Source organism: Elaeis guineensis, chromosome 2 (assembly GCF_000442705.2).
Source record: "Elaeis guineensis isolate ETL-2024a chromosome 2, EG11, whole genome shotgun sequence".
NCBI lineage: Eukaryota > Viridiplantae > Streptophyta > Magnoliopsida > Arecales > Arecaceae > Elaeis > Elaeis guineensis.
The window spans coordinates 121,773,521-121,790,592 of NC_025994.2; positions in this window are offsets into that span (position 1 = coordinate 121,773,521).

Below are 17,072 nucleotides of genomic sequence, written 5' to 3' on the forward strand. Positions count from 1 at the left end.
TATAGAAAAAAATTTGTCTCAATGAATTATGCAAATCAATTCGATATATATATATATATAAAATCCGATCTCAATCTGAAAAATTCGAATTTGATTTGGGTCCAAGTCGGATCCTAGTCTATAATCTTAAAACACTGCTATATCCATTACTTAATCATGTTAGTGCCTATAGTCTCATCTACTCTTTTCTACTGAACTTTATTTTTTTCTCTTTCTAAATTCTTTTGTTTAATCGAGAGAAGATTCCTTTTTGCATGTCTTTTCTCTCACTTCCTTAGTAACCAAACAAAATTTTTGAACCATTTAAGTCAGAAGAAATATGCATTTTATAGATACTATCACTAATGTTCTTCTAAAATAGTTGAAAACATATTATCGGGTCCTCTAATATTTTAGTATTTGCATGCAATATATTCATTAAAAGATACATCAATTAGAAGTCACCAAGGTTGGATTTACAATTTATACGGAAAGGGAGAGGAGGTGGTCGGCATCTTCAGACTCAAAATCTTGATGGCACCACATAGCCCATTAACTACAATCAAGAACATCTCTACCATCCTTGAAAAAAAAAAAGGCCCACTTAAAACTTGAGAAAAACGGTTAAGATTTGATATCGACATATGATCTGAATCCAATTATATATTCATGTAAACTATGAAACCCAATATGATAAAATATTCAAAGCTACAAATCACAATGAAATGATGGGTCAGGACTTATGGAAGGATTCAGTCATTTGGATCCATTATTCAGTTCAGGTTGGATTGGATCATTGAGTATAAGATCTAAACTAATTTATAAAACTAAATGGATCAAGTCGGGTTGGATCCGGTCTTATCCGAATTAAATAACTTAGATCCAATCCAAAAAACAGAATGAATCTAATTTTATAATCCGACGCACTGATTTTTTAATGTGAGTCGGATCAAGTTGGATAATGGGTCAATCCAACCCTTTTGCAGCCTTACATACACCCCTACTCAAAAGACTTATCTCAAATGTGAGTTGGCACACGTCTGCTTATGTTATTACCCAAAGGTTATCTCTACGTAACCCCATCTTTTATTTGCTTTTATGAAAGTGCCTATAGATTAGAGTAGAAGGGATCTTTTTAGTAATTTTGATATGGAAGCAGGCAAAAGTTAGTTTGAAAGAATGCAATTCTAGGTACCGTATGCAAAATCCGTAGGAAGTGCAAAGTTTTGTGAAGGTGACAACGTTGTTCAATACATCAACCAAGTTTTGTCCTAAGTTCAAAACTTGTTCTTACCGTAATTCATAATTTCAATATATTCAGGTCAATCTTATCCATCTTTAAAAAAATCATTTTTTATTGTTAAAGGTAGAAAGAATATAAACTTGGTAATACATTGCCAATTATCATAATGTCATTGTGCTACAAATATTGGCTTTCTAGTTCAACTCTGCCTCTTTTTCTCCATAAATATGTTTGGAAGCTCAACCTTATTTTTATTTTTTTTTTAAAAAAAAAGACATCTCCTTTATCAACTTTCATAAGGAAAACGGTCATCTATGCTGTAACTGCACTATATATTAGTAAAAAAATTACATTACCATTAACTAGCAACCATGCACAATATAGGAAAACATGCTGATAAGTGGACATCTTGACGTCTTTAGAGTGATGCTTTACAACATTACACCAATCCTTCACAATGGCAAAATATCGTGGCAATAGAGAATTGGTGCAATATATGCATGCGCAACATAAAGGGAGAGAGTTCAGATCATCATACAATTTTTCCACCGTAGAATCATGAATGATCGTGGATAGCCACCATGATATTTATTCAACGATGGACGTGATACATGTACGAAAAAGAGCTGTCCATCACTAGAATGCATGACGTGAGGATGGATGGGCCCTTATACGTCACCCATCAAGCACTTGCACGAGGATTAGATCAAGGACTGGAGTGCTTCGGTGAAGTCTTTTGCTATCTCTAGTAGAATCAGCATGAAACAGAATAATCTGACGGCTTCGCTAACTTCTTGTCGTTGTGTGGTCCTCCTCGTTCTTATCGCGGTTCCCGTGTGGTTGCCGTCGACGTTGACACAGGAGAGTGGTGAAAGCGCCCTAAGATTACCACCCTCCTGTTGTGGATCCTGCTGAAGGGTGGCCAAAGCACCCAACATTAACATTCCCTGTTCACCTGGCATCTTTCCTTTTGTTTCGTCAAGAACATTATTCCTGGATTCTATGCGGTACTTAAAAAATATCATAAGGTATTATATATATTTAAAAAGCATTCATCAAAAACTACATGCATATATTTAAATATTAAAAAAATATAAATAAATAAAATTTAAAAATATTTAAATAATTTAAATAAACATCACATAACTAACATAGACAGTATTTTATGATATTTTTTGAATATTGCAGAAGGTCCCACCTCCTCCAATAAATTTAGTTATCACAAATCTCGTGCCTCACACTACATGAATCTTGGCAAGCAGGCCGAACACGTGATGGATGATTGCACGGACCGGGCCTCTAAATTGTCGAGGTTTTTGGCTCCCTGACGACTTCTTAGTTCTCCACTGCAGACTTCAAAATACTAAACATGCACAACGTGGCTAACTGGGGTCAACAAAAGTGACGGGAATGAGATCATTAACTTCTAGATTGATCAGAACATTATGATCACAATATTCTTATTCGTTACCTCTCTGCCATTAAGAATGGGTTCTCACCATGGGAGAAGATAAATATGATTGAAGACACAAACGACAAGAAACGTCGAATTTTACTGTTTTTTTTTTTTTCCGTATGGTCCTGTTCTCTGGGCTTGAGTAGCGTAATATCATACCACTGCAATGCTATTCTATGGACAGGTCCACGTTGGAGGCGCAATGTACTTTCCCATTTGCTTCCGTGGCATCACTACTGCCCATCTGTTCATTAGTAGACGACAAGAAGGACGTAGGAGATTGGAAAACTAGCGGATGATGCAGTCCCTTGTGCCTAATTGGTAAAAATTGAATTTTAATTTGGCTAGGTCTAACTTGGGTATAAAAATAAAACGATAGCCATTAGGTCAAGGTTTTGACCCATCTCTTTGTCCAACATATAAAATATGGTTGGCGGCTGAGTGCATTGATCAGACTTAGCTACTGTATAGAACTCATTTGGTTGACAGAAAGAAAAAGAAAAAAAAAAATTTGAGAAGTGAAGAGGATACCTCTTGTTTAGTTGAAGTTTTAAGAGGAGAGATTGAAAAAAAAAAAATTTCATAAGAAGTCACTTCTCATATTTTATAAAAAATAAAAATCTATGAGATAAATGGATTTTGATACTTCCCATCACTGCTACAATAAGGATTTATGGCAGCGGTTACTACAATAGCAGTTTCGAAAACCGCTGCTATAGAACCAACGACAGTGGTTGGTGCAACTACTGCCATAGGTCAACCTATGGCAGCAGTTGATGTAATTGCTGCCATCATCGGACCTGCAGCTGTGGTTATTTCCAACTATTGTTATACGTCCGACCTACGATAGCAGTTATTTCCAACCACTGCATTAGGTGGGACCTACGGTAACAATTGTCATAACTGCTGTCGTAAGTATGATAGCGGTTGGTAATAACCGCTACCGTAGGTCACCTACGACAGCAGTTCGCAATAACCGCTACCATTGGTAAAATATAATTTTTTTTAGAATATGATATAATTTTAAATTTAAAGTTCATTTTCATCGTTTATTATCTAAATAATTATCATTAGAGTATCGTCACAAAAAACCGCCTCGATTCGGTAGCCCTAGTTATATCGATCAAGAAATTCGATTTCAATGACCACGAACGAATTCGTGATGATCTAATAGTTAGAAACTACCAATGGATGCGAAAATTTTTAACGATGATCTCGATAATATTTCTAGTACACTATCCAAATTTTACTTCAATCGGACATCATTAACAGCGTCAATTTAGTACGGAATAATTTTAGTCATTAAATAAAAAATGAGTGATCAAAAGGCCAAATAGCGTCCGATTGTTGTGATTTTTTTTATAAATGATCTTTTTTAGTATTTTAACCATTTGTATGATGGTAATTGTAAAATTCAAAGCATGCGTATATGAATGCCTCGACTTAAGCACATCTGACAAACGCACAACTATAATTACTTGAGGGTTTTAAGAATGAGTATAAGAGACATATAGTTTTGGATCGTTCATATAAGTACGGTTTAAGTTTTATAATCATCATCATACAATAATTAAAGTACTAACAAAGATAATTTATAAAAAAATCATCTCAATTGGATGCTGTTTGGCCTTTTAGTCACTCATGTTTCATTTAACAGTCAAAATTATCCCGTACTAAATTGATCATGATAACGATGTCCAATTGATATAAAATTTTGATAGTATACTATAAATATCATCGAGATCCTCGTTGTAAGTTTTTGGATCCATCGGTGGTCTCTATCTATCAGATCATTATGTGATTGTTCGTGACCATCAAAATTGAATATTTTATTGATCGACATATCTAGGGCTATCGAATCGAGGTGATCTTTTATAATGGTACTCTAATGATAATTATTTAGAAAATGAACAGTAAAAATAGGCTTTAAATTTTAAAATTATATCATATTCAGAAAAAAAAAAATTATATTCTATCAACGACAGCGATTATTGTGAACCGCTGTCGTAGATTGGACCTACCGCAGCGGTTGCCCTTGACTGCTGTCGTAGATCCAACCTATAATTTGTGATAGTCCTACATCGATTGTTAAAATAATGAATGAAGGGTATATAAAGGAGTGCTGAAAGATTTAGTTTAAGCCTATTACTGCGGGCCCTGCCCCTCTCACTGCCGTCGCCCGACCTCACTGCTGTCGCCCGATCGAGGCATAACCCCACCGTCGTTGGCCCTCGCCTGCTGCCGCCGCCCAATCCCACCCCCACAGACCGTCGCCCACTGCTGCCGTCGGCCCCTGCCAGCCATCGCCGCCCGACCTCGTCGCCCACCTCCACCCCCGCCGCCACAACCGACGGACCACAGTGATGACTAACGGTGCCGCCGGCCGGTAGGCAACCTACTACCGACTGACCATTTTAATCGATCAAAGGCTATGGCAGTGGTTGACATAACCACTGCCATAGCCAAGGGATACGGCAGCGATTTGGCGATCGCTACCATAGTCTAGCTACGATAGCAGTTTGTAACTGCTGCCATAGCCGAGTCTACGACAGCGGTTTGGCAACCATTGTCGTAGCTTAAAAAACCACTGTCATAGGTGATCTATGGTAGTGGTTGACATAGCCGCCGCCATAGCTCAGAAAATCGCTGCCGTAGCCGATGGTAGTGATTTTTTGAGCTACGACAATGGTTTTAAACTACTGCCATAGGTCTTTTTTGTAGTAGTGCATGAGATGGAAAGTGATGATACCTTTTTATTTTTCAAAATATCCTTTTAAGATTCATGGCTAAGATTTTGCAAAATATTAATGAAGAGTTAGGATAAAATACTGAATAGTGATATAATATTATATTTATAATATTTATATTATCATAATATTTATATGAATATACATATATATATTAATATTAATATTATAATATTTATTATATTTTAATATTATTTTAATATTTATACTAATCTAATATTTTCTTAATATTAATATTATATTTATATTAATATATTAATATTTATATAAATATAATATTATATTTAATATTATATTTATATCTATATTAATAAATTTATTATATTAAAATATTAACATAATATTAATATATATTAGTATTAGATTAACACAATAAATTCTTATGGCCTAATATTATATTATAATATATTAATATTATATTTATATTAATATAAATATAATATTTATATTTATATAAAGTTTAGGAGCAAAAAAGTATGATTTTTTATGTACTAAAGGTATAATAAGTATTTTATATAATTTTTTTATGAAAATAAGTGCTCAACCCAACATAAGCTACTCTACAATAAATTACTTTCCTACGGTCAAACAAATATCACTACAATAAAATAGATTATTAGTGATGAAAAATTTTTATCGTTAATAATAGATTTTCATCACTAATAGATATTAGCAATGAAAATTTTATTGCTAATTTTTTATCGTCAATAATTTCTTCGTTGATAATATTTTACGATACAAAAAAAAATTATCGCTAATAAAGATATTTATGATGAATATTTTTTATCATTAAAATTAAAATATAAAAAAATTTAATTATAAAAAAAATATTTATGATAAATAAAATCATCGTTAATAAATAAAAAATTAATGGCGATGAAAAAATTTTCATCACAATTAATTCCAAAAGTTTTAGTGACTAAAACTTTATGTCGTAAAAAATATAATTTAATAAAAAAATATTAGGAAATAAAATTAAATAATATTAGCGATGAAAATTTATATCGTAAATAAATTAATTTTTGATAAAATTTACGTCGCTAATAATTAGTTGTGACGAAAATCTTTTCATCGCTGTTAATTATATATTTATTAAAAAATTAAATTATGTTAGTAAAATATTTTTGACGATGAATCTTTCATCGAGAATAATTCCGTCACTAATAATTTAGTCATTTTTTAAAAAAAATTATGAATATATATTTTTAATTTATATGTATATTTTTTATAAATTAAAAAAAATAAAAATAAAAAATTTACACAATAAACTGATACAAAAATTTATTTATTTTATTATATTAAATTAAAATTATAATAGATTTAAAAAAATATATATTAATAAGTCATTAAATATCGGCATGTGGAGAACGAGCTGGGGACAGAGAGCGCTCAACGGAGCTCGGATCGGCCTGCTGCTGTTTTATCAGCTGTATCTTCTGCTTCATCTGCGCCATCCACTCTATCGTCTGGATCTGTAGCTACTGATACTTATCGACGCATGCAGCCAACTCCTGAGCTCGCTGCTCAGCCTGCTGTCGATCCTCGACAGTCTGCCTCTACACCTCCGTTAGCTGAGCCTCGCATGCAGAATGGATGTCAGCCCTAGATGAGTGTGAGGATGAGGAAACAGTGATCTCATACTCTAGACTCCTAACATAACAAGGTCTCATACCGAGCATCCGATCATAGATCTCATAATCTGTAGGTGCGGTCGAGCCCTTAGGGATAGGCTGAGATCTCATGTCCGTCATACTATTCTGAAAATTAAAATTAGAGTTATTTTAATTTTTTAATAAAAATTAGATTGTGAATGAAAAAATAATTGAAAAAACTTATAAAGAGCTTCTGGCTCCCCATCGTCCATTCTCCCGACCATCACTAGTGGGTCCGCTGGTAGATATCAATCCTATCAAGAAGCTCGCTACTCTCAGCATCTCTTTCCAATTTGAGAATTAATTAAAAAAAATTTAAATAACTAGAGAATTATATACTAATTAAATATTAAAAATTACCTACCATGTGCTTCATATGACGAGCGAACTATCTCGAATCTCTACAATGCGGTACGGTCTGTCTCGCTTGATTTGTCATATTTTGGGCACATCATCTCTGTAAAATTATTAGTCAAATTAGTAGATAACAAATTTAATTTAAGAATAAATGATTCAGTGATTAAATTCTAAAAAAAAGTTTAGATGTGTAACCTGATATGTCGGATCCTTGTAATGCCGGAATATGATAGTCCAAGCGTTCATAATAATGCTGTCATAGGGCTGCTGCCGCGCTGCCTCCTCCCCATGATCCTGCACCATCCGATACCAATGTTGATACATGTGATGGTGATAATCCCTGAAACGCAAGGATAGATGAGTGTCGACGGCTCGCCTCACACGGTCCTCCTCAAAATCAATGATGTCAAATACACCCTATCAATAATAAATATTAGAAAAATACTATATAAATTAAATATTCATAATATAATTTATTTTACTTATAAGTGGATATAGAAAATTTCTCTCTGAGCTAGTAGAACATGATGCCACTCGAAAAGCATCACGGGGCATAACTACGGCATATGATGCCCAGCTCAGTCTGCTATGGCTCGCACCATCTTCTAACGGATCTGGTGTAGCCGGCTGGTATCTCGATCCGGAGATGTTGTCTCGGATGCTCACGTCTCTAATGCTCTAGAGCGAGGTTTTTCGATGGACCTCGTCCTCGCCTCACTACCGATGAAGACTGATCTGAAATAATAATAAATAAATCATTAGTATGATCTAAATAAAAAATTTAAATTTTATTATTTTAAAAATATAATAATACACTCACTGGGATCCACCTCACTGGGACCTGCCAGTGCAAGACCCTCTGACAGTGGAGCCGGTGCGGTAATAAAAATCGATGAAGGTACCTCAACCTCCGAGGTAGACTGTGAACACGAACGTCATCGTCTGTCTCCTGATGCCATATCTGTAATAATTGAGATATAAATAAATATAATATTGAATAATAATAATAGAAATCAAATAACATTCTAATGAATACAATTATATCGCATACCATTATTACAAGAGAAAATTGAACGAAGAATACAGATCTACTCATCAATATTCGTATCTTCCTTGATATGTAGATCCTCCTCCAAATCACAGTAATCGATATATGTGTCGTCTTTTATCTCATCGTTATTTATGAACTGATCGTCACCCTCTGACTCATCAAGATTAAATACAAAATCAGCTTCAACTTTGTTGGACAGTAGATCAGCCCCATTTTAAAGGTGCCGTTACAAGTTTTTCATCAACTAAAAGCTTGGCTAATGTTTGTTCTTTTTGCTGAAAAGCTTTCTCTTCATGTAAATCTAAATTTTCATCCATCTCTAATCCAGTTGGTATGTCATATATGCCTCTAGGTGTTATTTTTTGTACAACATGCCAATTACCTCGATACTTTAGATCATTCAAATATATTACTTGTTTCGCTTGAGTTGCTAAAATATATGGCTCATTTTTGTACCATGTTTGTGCAAAATTTACATCAATAAATTATGAATCTATATGAATACCGATCTTTTTATTACTAATATCCCACCATTTACACTGAAATAAAAATATAAAATTACTGGACCCATACTTCAGTTTTATGATATCTACCAGTATACCATAATAATCCATCTCTTCTTCTCCTTCATATCTTGTTGTAGCAATTCCACTATTTTGGATCCGTCATTGCATCTCAAGCTCTCTTGTATGAAATCTCATTCCTCCAATGATACAGGATGCGTAATGATTAATCCTTCGATCGGGACCATATACTAAATCGTGCAACTCATCGGTCGCATCCACTTTTTTATTGAAATACTTATGTTTCATCTATATCATAACATAAAAAAATTATGTTGGTTCAAATAATATTATTTATAAGTAAATAAATAACGTATCACTAATGCAACTTACAAGATCATCAAACTGTTTTGTAAATTTTCTCCTATGTCGATCATCGACATCCGTATTATTCTCTCTACATAGTATACTCTTATGCTCACTGTAAGAAGTTATAATTTTTAAATTTACATCGATATAAAAAATTTACTTAAAATATTAAATAATATGGTAAGATGGTGCTTACTTAATAAAATCTTCAATTTCTTTATAATTATTTAAAACGTAAAAGTATATCTTGGATAGCTCATTCACATCCATAAATTCATATCTCCTTGCACCAATAGGTCGAACTATTTATTTAAATATAGATAATATCGGTTCATTGTCACCTTATTCACGATCTATATTACGATCTGTATGATTAAATTTTAGTTTAATATCATCAAGATACATCGAGCAGAATATGACACACTCGGTAGCTACACATGCTTCCGCTATAAACCCTTCAGGCCTTGCTTTATTGTGCACATACTTTTTTAAGGCACACAAGAATCTATAAATAAAAATAAATTTAAATTTTAGAAATTTATTTACATCTTATAATTATTATGATAAAGTATGTATAATTTTTTTACCTTTCAATAAGATACATCCATCGATAATGTATCAATCCGACCAAAAGAGCTTCCTTTGGAAGATGAACAGCCAGATGCACTATAACATCAAAAAATGATGGTGAAAATATTTTTTTCTAACTTACAAAGAAGAAGTACGATATTCTTCTCTAATCTCTCTAGTAAGTTAATCTTCAATTTTTGACAACATAATTTTCGGAAGAACACTCCCAGCTCAATCAATGCAGTTGGAACGTCATCACCCAAATAGCCACGCATGATCACAGAAAGCAAACGTTGCATCATCATATGAGAATCATGATTTTTCATGCTAGACATATTGCCATCGTTGTTTCCAACATATCGTGATACATTTAAAGCATATGCATCAGCAAACTTTATGATTTTAGACCATCCACAGAAATTTTTCTTTTCCTCACCAAACAGTGAATAACATGCAGGTGGCATAAAAAATCTCTCACCTCGATGAACTAAATGCAACTCCGATCATATTCTCATTTTCTGCAAATCAAGACAAGCTTTTGTACTATCTTTTATTTTTTCTAGGATGTTCAATACAATACTAATGATATTATCACAAATATTTTTTTCAATGTGCATTACATCTATATTATGATGAAGTAGTAGCTACTTCCAATACGGTAGTTCGAAAAAGATGCTTTGCTTCGTCCAATTTAGCTCAGCTTCAATACGCTTCCGCTTACAAGTACCCAATATTTTTTCAAATTAGACATTTTCAATGACTTTAAGTTGTTCTAAAATTTTTGCTCCACTTAACTCTTTAGGTGGCGGACGTCGGTCGGATTTACCATCAAAATATTGGTTATAATCGGTCCTCTAAGAATGATTAATAGAAAAAAATCGTTGATGACCCATGAAATATATTTTTCATCCGTGCTTTAAATATAAAGAGGATGTATCCCTATTGCATATTGGACATGCAAGATATCCTTTGGTGCTCCATCCAGATAAGTTTTCATATGCAGAAAAATCATTTATGGTCCATAGAATCGAAGCATGTAACTTAAAATTACTTCGACTCACAGAATTATATATTTGTATCCCATTTTCCCATAGCTCCTTCAGATCATCGATTAAAGATCGTAGATATACATCAATTTCATTACCTGGTGCTTTCAGATCCGGAATCAATAATGACATAAAAATAAATGGTTCTTTCATGCACTTCCAAGGTGACACATTATATACAACTACCATCACAGGCCACATACTGTAAGAGGTACTCAGATTGTTAAAGGGATTAAATCCATCTATCGCTAGATCAAGTCGGATATTGCGCGGGTCACTCGTAAAGTGTTGATGCTTTGCATCGAAGTCTTCCCACACTAAAGAGTCGATCGGGTGGCTAAGTATGTTCTCCTTTGAAATCCGCTATTCATAATGCTATCTCATTTCTTCAGCTATCTTTGTAGACATATACAACCTTTGAAGTCTTGGAATCAATAGAAAATATCTCAAAATCTTTTGAGATATCTTCTTTATTTTCTTATTATCGATTTTGTATTTAGGCTCACCATATTTCGGACATTCAGTTGCTTATTTGTTATCCTTATAAAATAATATACAGTCATTTTTGTAGGCATGTATAGGAATATAGCCAAGTTTCATTTTTCGTTAGTATATTTTTACTTCAGAATATGATTTCGAAAGTCTCTCTCCATCGAAAAGAGCTACTTTAATCAATGTTAAAATTTGATCAAATTACTTCTGACTCCATTGGTTCACGATTTTAATATAAAACAATTTTATCAAAAATTCTAACTTAAAAAAATTTATACAATTTGGATAGAGTGGCTCTCGTGCATCCTTTATAAGTTTTGCAAACTGTTCAGAAGTCCCTTCTACCTTAAGCTTGATATTATGTTCATGATCAGAATTGCTTTCAAATGCAGTAGTATTCATGCGTACATTTAAACAAGCACCTTGATGTAAATCATCTAATAATTCTCCTATACCACTATGCTTGACAGGTCCAGCAGCATCACTATCATTTTCAATATCGTCATCATCGTGCATCACTTCATTCGGATCATCCTCCCCATGTCATATCCAACAAATATACTTCTTATCCATACCATATTGTAGCAGATGCTCCTTAACAAGTATTATGTGATGATATACCAAATTGACACATCTCTTACATAGATACTTTATCCGACTAGCATTGTCAGCCTTATGCCATGCAAACTCAATAAAATCTCAAACTCCTTTTCGATATTTAAGCAAAAAAATATCTCTAGCATTTATCCAATTTTTGTTGATATCCATCTAACAACAAACACAAAATCATTAACAACTAAAAAAAAGTTTAGTGGTATCAGTGGTATTCATTAACAACCAAAACACAGACTGAACAGTAACATAGAAAATATCCTTCCATCAATTTAATGAAGTAAAAATACATGATCCTATCCATTTCAAATCATTACTAATAGGTGTGGTCCTATCCCTTTCAGAAAAGTAATAATCTTATTATTATTATTAGTGAATATTTCGTTTCATTTTTGTGAAAATTTCGACAGCATCTCCCCATGATTTTTCAAGTATACGATGTGAATATGGTGCCTACGCATCCTATCTACCATATATCCAGAGAACAATAAAAAGATAACTACTGAATATCATATAATGAAATGAAATATCAACTATTAACAATAATAATATTATTATTTTTTTAAAAAATCCGAATACGAGACATCCAAGATTTGATCTCAATGAAGATCGACTCTTGAACGGAAATCTACGGCTCAATACAATTTAACTACCATCTTTGAACATGCATTCGAAGATAGATTTTTAATTTATCAAAAAAGAATAACTTCATATTAAAATTTTTTTATCAAAAATTTCAATAAAATTTTCTCTAAAATAAAAATATTTTTTATATTTATAATTTTAGCAGCATACAAAACAGCACATAAAATAATTAAATTGCAACAAGTAACAGCAATGTGCATTGTGTTAGTAAAAATAAATAATTAATCAAATAATTAAATAATTTCAGCAGTAATATTAAAAAATAATATGTAACAAATATAATTAATCAAATAATTAATCAAATAATATGTATCTCCCCATCCTCGTCGGCCCTGACCCCATCCCCGACAGGCCCCCGTGCCGCCGGCCCCGGCCCGACCCGGACCCATTAGCCCTGGCCTCGTCCACACTGGCCCGGCCCGACCCCATCCCTGCCGGCCACGGCCCGACCCGGACCCATCCCCGCATGCCCCGACCCCACCTAGAACCGACCCAGCCCGACTCGGACCGACCCAGCCCAGACTCGACCCGACCCGACCTGACTCGGCCAGGCCCGACTCGATCCGTCGGACCGACCGTCCCCGACCCCATCCCCACCGGCCCCCTCCACGCCGGCCTGACCCGGCCCAATTGGCCCGAACCGGCCCAGCCTACCCTGTCCCCATCCCCGTCGGCCCCAATCCTGTCCACATCGGCCCGACCCCATCCCTGCCGGCCACGACCCGACCCGGACCCATCCCCACAGGCCTCGACCCAACTCAGACCCGACCTGGCTTGGACCCAAGCCGGCCCGACTCGGCCCAGCCCGGCTAGGCCTGACCTGATCCGGCCCGCCCCAGCCTCATCTCTGTCGGCCTACCCAATCCACGCCGGCCCGACCCGACCCACCCGTCCACCACAACCCGACTCGGCCCACCCGTCCCCATCCCCGCCAGCCCCGGCCCCGTCCATGCCGACCCGACCCAGCCCACCCGGCCACATCGGCCCGACCTAGCCACGGCATCGTCCACGCCAGCCTGGTGGCCCAACAAAAGACCAAAAAAAATCAAAAATGATTACCAGTGGCGGACACAAGCACCGCCGGCCCGACCCCATCCCCGTCGGCCTGGCCCGGCACCATTCCTGTCGGTGTCTCCCCCATCGCCAACGGCCCACTGATGGCCCAAGAACACACTAAAAAGAAAAAAGGATAGCTTACCTTATCGGCGGACGGCGACTGCGACAGCGATGGAGGACGGTGACAGTGGCGAACGCAATGGCCGGGAGAGGGGGCAGAGCAGAGAGGGGGACGCGGGGGGGGGAGTGCGCAAAATCGGAGTGGGGGGGCATCGGGGAAGAAAATGAGTTTCAGATGGGATTTGACGGGATGCGACATATTAGCGATGAAAATTTTTATCGCTAATAATAAATTTTCATCGTTAATAATTTCAGGAAAAAAATTATTTATGATGAAATAAAAAAATTTCATCGCTAATAATCTTATTAACAACGAAAATTATTTTCGTCGCTAATACTTCCTGTCAAAAAAAAAATTTCGCTAAAAAAAATTTCCCCCATAAAAATATTATTTGCGACGAAAGAAAAAATTTCATCGTTAATTACTTTATTAATGACGGAATAGCTATTTCATCGCTAATAATTATTGAAAAAAATTCTCATTTTTTAAAAAAATTTATGACGAAAAAAAACATGAGCAATGTGATGCTTCCATAGAAAAATAATATATATATATATATACATACATATATATAATATATCTATATATATAAATATTTATATTTATAAATTTATATAATATATATAATAATCTAAAATCTCATTCAAAATACTCATCAGATCCTGCTAAATTGATGTGTAGATATATTTATATATATTATATATAAATATAAATGCATGGCTATTGTAGCATTAAAAGAAATAATTAACTTATTTATTAAAGTAGATGTACAATCATTACTGCTCCTACAAAAGGCATAGCTTTGTTTATAAATTTATTGTAAATTACTAATCTGCTAAAAATTGCATGCAATTATTGGAATATTTTTAGTACAAATAACTCTACTCGCTAGAGATAAAATACTCAATTTAAAATGAATCACAATTTAAGTTAATTATTGATAAGAATCGTGAAGGGTTCAACTCACATTATTATGCCAAAAAATTTAACATTGTGGAGGACTCTTCTCCTTATACTACATTAGTATTCATTTTTTTTTATAGAGAAGTAATATCATATTTATTTTTGTAAATATACAACTCACCTCATCTCAACTCAACTAAGCTATGATCCCAGACTCATTAGGATTGAGTATATAAATTCTTTTTCTTTATTTCACTTGGTTTAGAGATATTAAATATCAATTCTTTTTTTATCACTTCATCTATATGTTGTTTGGTGTATCTCCTTATTTTTATATATAAATCACTCATTTGTACGGACGCATATATACTTTAACCTGTATTCTATATATTTGAAGTATCTAAAATCATTGTTCTCTAAACTTTATCTTAATTGATATTATCTTTATTTTTTTATGAATAATTTTATTTTAATTCTATTTTTTTCTTATATTACTACATATTCATCTTAATATTGTACATACTTTTTTTGCACACATATTATTTTTTAAAAACTATCTAATATTTATTTTTATAAATATAAAAAAATTTACAATAATATATCTAAACATCCTTTAATAGGAAAGTTTTTTAAAATTTTTAAAATTTTTTAAATATTAGCGATAAAATTTTTCGTCGTACAAAAAAGCATTAGCGACGAAATTCCTATTTTTCATCACTAATAGTCTAGTTTGTAAAATTTTAAATTTTTTTATTTTTCAAATATTATCAATGAAAAGTATTCATCGTAAATAAGTAACGATTTTGCAACAGATATTCGATTTAGCATCACAAATAGTGGATTATTTAAGATGAAAAATTTTCATCGTAAATTATCTTTTATTTTTAAATTTTTATAACAGGTTTATTAGCGATAGAAATTCATACTTCCGTCGCAAATGCGCTTGATGATTTATGATGATAATTTTTGCATCGCTAATAGTATCATTTTTGAAAATTAAAAACTTTTTATTTTTTACATATTAGCGATAAAAAGTATTCATCGTAAATAATCAATGATTTTTTGATGGAAAACAAAAGTTTCGTCATAAATAATAGATTGTTTACGATATAAATTTTTTGCGTAAATATTCTGTAATTTTTAAATTTTTAATTTTTTCTCATTAGTTGTAACGAAAAATTTCATCATAAATAACCGATTATTGGCGATAAAAATTTTTAATTTATCACAAATAGTTTATCTTTTAAATTTTTAATTATTTTTCATATATTAATGATGAAAATTTTCATCATAAATGATCAATATTTTGTGACGGAAAGATCGTATTTCATCGCAAATATTTTGGTTATCTTCGACATACTTTTTTTATCATAAATAATTTTTAATTTTTAAATTTTTAAATTTTTTAACTTTTTTTAAATATTAACGATGAAATTTTTTTCTTTAATAAGTTTTATTTATGATATAACTAAAATTTTCATTATAAATAATTAAATTATTTACGACTGATAGGTGACGTCGCAAACAATCTATAAAATTTGATATGTTAAATTTTTTATTTTTCTTCAAATATTAGTGATGAAAATTTTTAATCGTAAATAACTGTAATTTACGATGGAAAAGCATTGTTTGTCGCAAAAAATTGAATTATTTATGATGAAAATATTTTCATCGCTAATATTTAGATATTTAAAATTTAAATAATATTTTATTATTTACGATAAAAAAATTATCAAAAATAATATTTATTTATGATAAAAAAAAATTTCATCGTTAATATTTTTTATTTACGATAAAATTACGAAAGTATCGTAAATATTTTTTTTTTATCGATGAAAATTTTGATACGTCGCAAATAGGCTTATTTACGATGAAAAAATTTCCATCGCAAAAAAAATCATCGCAAAAAAATTATTTTCTTGTAGTGTATGCTAAAATTTTATTATCAGAAACTAACTTTTTAAAAAATAATTTTGGAAAGAAAATTTTTTTTCACAAATAAAACAAGTCCATAGTTTCCAACACCAACCCATGTGCATATATCGTATCTCAATTCTGCCGGAACTAAAAGCTTATAGATTCGCACTTATTTCATAGTTGATGTTTGTGGAATATCATACAAGTATTCTTATCATAAAGATGAAGGCAAATTTATAAATCATATATTTTTGGTATATGCTTAATAGATTCTGTGAACACATCAATGTCCTTTTTAGCAGATAATATTATTTAGTTATGATGGCATACGTTTCTTAACGAGAGTTTCTAGG